Source organism: Lontra canadensis, unplaced genomic scaffold, assembly GCF_010015895.1.
Source record: "Lontra canadensis isolate GAN:19392208 unplaced genomic scaffold, GSC_riverotter_1.0 scaffold2, whole genome shotgun sequence".
Classification (NCBI taxonomy): domain Eukaryota; kingdom Metazoa; phylum Chordata; class Mammalia; order Carnivora; family Mustelidae; genus Lontra; species Lontra canadensis.
Window position 1 is genome coordinate 23,123,940 of NW_022630996.1, and position 6,000 is coordinate 23,129,939.

At 40.2% G+C, this 6,000-nt stretch overlaps 1 pseudogene; it reads left to right on the forward strand.

The window, feature by feature from the left end:
* The window catches only part of LOC116878545, a 36,940-nt pseudogene extending 33,029 nt beyond the window's left edge, over positions 1-3,911 (forward strand).
* The last annotated feature ends 2,089 nt before the right edge of the window (positions 3,912-6,000 follow it).

Here is a 6,000-nt window from a genome sequence, read left to right on the forward strand (position 1 = left end):
TTTAAAGAACGAAAAACTTATATATATACAAAAATAAAGGTAAACATGATGAAGGGATGAAATATGGCTGTAAAGATGAAAATTTTTAAAAATTCTAAAAAAGGAATTGATAAGATAAGCTGGTTGGAAAAAGAAAAAAAAAAAAAAAAGAGGAGTGAATGTGCTCAGCCTGGAGACTACAACAAAGCCATGTGCTAGATTAGGGTATGTTTTGATCTATTGTAAGAAATTGTGTCCCAAAATTTTTAAGACAAAAAAACAACCTATATGTATACAAAAAATAAGGTCAAATCACAATGAAGGGAAGACATAGGACTATAACAACGAAGGTTTAAAAAGATTTTTTTTTAAAGAAAGGTATTGTTAAAATAAACTAGTTAACAGATGTTAAAAGAGGAAAGAGGAAAAGTTAAAAAAATAGAATAAGGAAAAAAATTAAATTAAAAAAAAATTAACTTTGCAAGACTAAAGGATCATGGGGGAAGAAGCCATGAATTCTATGAGTTGCTTTCCCCTAACTCTGGAGTTCTGCTCTTCTCCTTGATCGGTGAGCTTGGTCTTGGCTGGATGGTCTTCCTGATCTTCTGAAGGAGGGGCCTGTTGCAGTGATTCTCAAATGTCTTTGCCTGAAGCAGAACTGCACCACTCTTGCCAGGGACTGGGCTAAGTAATCTGCTCAGGTTCGCTCTCGAAGCTTTTGCTCCCTGAACGCTTTCCGCACTACTTTGGAGGATGGGAATGAAAATGGCGGCCTCCCACTCTCCTGCCCAGAGGAGCTGAGAGCTTGGGGACCCACTCCTCAGTGCAACCCCAGAGACAAGCAATCACTCCTGTCTCCCTGGTCTCTGGCCACACTCCGAGTTCACCCAGCCTGTGACAGAGCATTTCTATCTCTGGCACACAGCCCCATCTGGAGTCTCCAAACCCAGCAGATTCCTGCCATGCTTCTCCTCCCAGAGCAGGAAGGTGAGTCTCCCCTGATCTAACACTCAGATCCCTGAGGTCTCTGCTCAAAGAGCAATAGTCTGACTGTGCCTTGGATCATGGTTTAAGGCAACCCCAATCTGAAAGCTCACTCTTTGGCTCTGTATTTGTAGTTAGCTTCCCCGCTCTGATACCTGGCAGATCTGCCACACTCAGACACCCCCGATCTTTCTGTGACCCCATGGGACCTGAGACCACACTGTCCCCGTGAGGGCTCCACCCCTGCTTAGCCTCTGGAGTGATGTCCCTCAGTGGAGCAGACTTCTAAAAGTTCTGATTCTGTTCTCCACGGCTCGCCACTTGCCAGGAGCTGCCCCCCCCCCCCCCCCCCCCCCCACAGTCCATCTTCCCATCACTTTGGATTCACTTCTCTGCAAGTCCTACCTTTCAGAAAGTAGTTGATTTTCTGTTTCTAGAATTGCTGCTCTTCTCTTCTATCTTCTGCTGAGTTTGTAGGTGTTCAGAATGGTTTAATACCTATCTAGCTGAACTCCTGGGATCTGATGTCATTTCAGTCTGCTACTCCTCCACCATCTTGCCTCTCATTCTTGTTTTAAAATACTTTTTAAAAATTTTTATTTTTAAGTAATCTCTACACCCAATGTGGGACTTGAACCCACAACATTGAGATTAAGAACCATATGCTCCACCTAACTGAGCCAGCTAGGAGCTCTTAAAAATATTTTTCTTCACTGATTCACATAATATAAATTCTGCTCACCTATGAAAAACTCATGTATTTTTAAAATATATATATATTTAGGAAAATTTTATTTTTAATTTTTTCTTTGATTTATAAACTTTAGTTTTTTTAAGAGGTGGGAAATGGGAGAAGGAGAAAGATTATCTTAGGCTCCTGGCCTGACTCAGGGCTCTGCCTTGTGACCTTGAGATCATGACCTGAGCTGAAATCAAGAATCAGATGCTTAACTGTTTGAGTCACCGAGGTGTCCTGATACATTTTGATTTTATGTTTTTATTCTTAATTTCTAGATTTATTTCATTTTAGTCACAGAATATGAATGGCTGATATCTTATTTTTGGGAACTCTACAGGGTTACATTTGTTATTTAAAATAGGATCAATTGTGGCTTATTTTCTGTGGATGCAGAACACGCATGCTTACAGTTTATAAAATGTGAAATATTTAAAAGGGGCTTACCAAAGAACACCTCTCTTCCTCTCTGAGTTTTGAACTAATTGAGAATGAAGACAGACAAATAGTAGAGGAAGAAAAAGTACTAACTTAATTAATAGTAGAGGCTAGATTGGAAGACATATGCTACTATAAACCCAATAATTTATGAGCTAATTCATTTCCTGTAATACAGATTATAGGATAGCACAGTGGAGATTTAGTTTGCTTGACAGATAAACTCATGTATGTCCCTGTCTCTCATAGGCATAAGTGAATATTGGCAGTCTTAAATTGGTATGGGGGATAAAAAAACATAATACATTTTATTTAGCTTTTCAACATGTTAAGAGTGCTTTGAAACTCAAACCTATATTTAAAAACTCAGATAAAATCTTAATTTAGCAGATCATCCTTTTTCCCTGACGTGTATCTATCTAGCTATTGTCAATTTATGTATCTATCCTTTTTATTTACTTTTTTATAAGATTTTATTTATTAATTTGACAGAGAGAGAGAGAGTGCACAGGCAGGGGGAGCAGCAGGTGGGGGAGAGGGGGAAGCAGGCTACCCACTGAGCAGGGAGCCTTACGTGGGGCCAGATCCCAGGACTCCAGGATCATGACCTGAGCTGAAGACAGATGTTTAACTGATTGAGCCACTTTTTAAAATAACATACAATCAAATAGAACCTTATCATTAAAAACTTAAAAAGAAAGATAAATTAATATCTCTCCATGTCAAATATACAAAATCATTCTCCTAAGAGGTAACCATGATGAATTTAATGTCTAAACTTCCAGATCTTTCTGTGTGTATTCAGGTATTCACATTTATATGCCTACAGAGAAACATAGAGTTTTGCTTTGTATTTGTTTCAAATAATTTTTTTGCAACCCACTGAGTGAACATACACTCAGTGTCACTTACCAGTGATAACTTAAGTAGACATGATATGCTAGCCTGGATCAATGAGTCCCTGCAACCGAATCTGACAAAAATGGAACAGTCATGCTCAGGGGCTGCCTGGTGTCAGCTTATGGACAGGTGGTTTCCCCCGCTCCTCTACCTTGAAGAAAGTGAACCTCCAGGCTAAGCTGGAACACAAATACATCCAGAATTTCAAAACAGGACATGCAGGTTTTAAGAGTGGGAGTTGACAAAATAACTTCTGTGGACAGATTAGTCAAAAGGAACATTTCAAGACAATTTTGAATTTGTTCACTGGTTCAAGATGTTTTTTGATGCAAACTATGATGGAAGAGTATGACCCTGCAGCTTACAGACAAGGTCAAGAAACTGCAGGGGCTCCCTCCCTTGTTGCTCTAGCTCTGAACAAACCCAAGAAACCTCTCAGCTGTAGCAGTGAGCTCCCCAGAAGCCCCCACTGCAACACAGAGAACCACAGTAACCCTGGAGGCCAGCCTGGGTGTGGTGTGAAAGAATCCTGGTGTGGGCAACAGGGATGATGGAGCAGCTGAGTCGAGAGAGCAGGTCAACATATCAAAACTTACTGTCTAAGACTCGGAGAGAGAGACGGTTCTACTTTGGAGAGCTAAGGAACATGGAATTGATTTGCCAAGAGAACGAGAGGGAAAACAACCTTGTATTGCAGAGGTGTGTGGACATTCTCTATGGCACAGATGAAGGCTTTGTGTTACCTGCCAAAGGGGGGGGTGGGCGCAGAAGGGGCAAGAAGATATTCCCAGCCTGGACCAGCAGAGCAACATCTGAATTCTTCACTTCAAATCATGTGCTTACCAGTAAAATACTCCCTTCTTTATTCTCATAGGGCTCGCTGGTTTCTTTGCGTAATCCAAAAGCGCCTCTTCTTAAAGTGCACTTTGCAAAAGCGTTACTCCTTTTCCAAAAATGTGGGTTAGGAGCTTTGTAGCGAAGCAGTATTAACATCTAACTGGGTCACCCAGGGAACAAAGAGGCGGACCATGGGGCTCACTGTGTGGACGCTGGTGACACTCTTTGCTGGAGAAGGTGTTTCTCTGCAACACACTGAGGTGGAGTCCTCAGTAGAAAAATGTAAGAACTCGTTTGAATTTTAATCTCATGTGAAATCCTGGCAGAGAATGTTTTAATAAATAAACGCCTGAAGAGTGCTTAAAATATGCTTCCATATTTCAAAATATAAAATGTAACATGACAGGAGATTTTACATGTCTGACATGGTGTCTGGGAAGGAAGGGCCAGACCTCTGGACCTTTGGAATCTGGTGTTCACAGGCCTTGCAGGACTGCTTGAATCTGTAAAGGCCTAGACCTTGGCCCAAAAGGAAAGTTTAAAAAGTTGCACTGTCAAGCCATTTGGCTTTATAGCCAAATGATATCCCCACTCTACAAAGCAAGAGGCATTGTTGTCTGGATAAACGGAAGGTGTGTTTTGGGCCTGAGGTGTTTGAGTTGAAGAACTTGAATTTCACTGGCTACTTCTCTGCTGAATTTCCAGTTATCCCTGACATTTCTATGGATTCTGTCTTGTGTTTTTTTTAGGAAATGAGGTGTGCCCAGGATTTAAATCATCTCTGGGATTTGAAGGAGAGTTGGCATCCCATTTTACTGTCTTCTAAGCTTACATCGAACATGTTTCTCTTCTCTGCTCCCCCTGCCCACTGGGGACTTCTCTTTGGCTCCTTAAAGTTTGCTGCTTAGAGTTTAAGTTCGGCAGGTGGGTGGTCATGTTGCAAGTTCTCTATGGACCCCTGGCAAAGGGAGGGACCAGTGAAGGCTCTTCTTACCTTGGAATCTGCAAGGCTGGGTGTTCTTGGTACCTGCTGTCCACAGCCCTGCACTGTTATCGGAATACTTTGTCAGTGCACTCACCTCTTTGGAGATAAAACGCATTACTGTGTTTGCTAAATGTTAATTCTTTTTTATACAGTACCATGCCTGAATTATTAATCTATAACATATTTCATTCCTTAATGCTTCCTCATCATCTCTGCCCCTAGCCTATTCAGTTCCTTTGTTTGGCAGGATTCTGCAAAATGTGAATCACCCACTAGTAACACTGCTCACCCCCTGATGTTTTGATTTGTTTCTGGTGGTAGTTTGCCTACAATGTATGTAGAAAGCAGATATTTTATGTAAAATTGTTGTGTAGTGCATGCTCTGTGTGGAATTCAGAGAAAAATCCAGATTCAGTGATTAACAATGCCAAAAAATGCAAGTAACTAACCATTGTTCCAATAACAATGGTACTATTTCTCTTTTGTGGGCTTTTAGACTTTTGTTGCCCTAAACTTCCATTTTATTGGGAGCCCATTTTCTACCTGGTCTTTCTTGAAAGGTCTTTTTTTTCTACATCAAATAGTTCCTTTTTTGTTTAAGATTTTATTTACTTATTTGAGAAGCAGGCTCTCTGCTGAGCAGGGAGCCCAGTGCGGGGCTCAATCCCAGGACCTGGGCTCATGACCTGAGGCATCTGAAGGCAGACGCTTAACCAACTGAGGCATCCTACATTAAACAGTTTCTAAATAAAATTCTGTATTTCAAGAAAATAAAAGTTATTAAACTAATGTAAAATAAAGTAAAATATAGTTTTCTGATCTGTCAGTCTCATCTTCCAAGTTCCTGTCTTTTTTTACAAGTATAAGAGAATTCTTCATAAGACCCCATAATGATCTGTTTCCAATTATGAACATTTTTTCCTGAGATTTCCCAGATTTCAACATCAATATTCTTATATAAGAGAATGAAAATACGTATTTTTAGAATTTTCTTAAAGTTTTGGAGAATTGTCAAATACCCAAGTCATACCAAAAAATACTGAATTGAAAAATGAAAGTTCTTCAAATTTCAGCATCTATCTCTATATTCTTTTTACTGTAGGTACAGGATGAAAGGAATCCTTGGTCTCCCTTCTGTTCC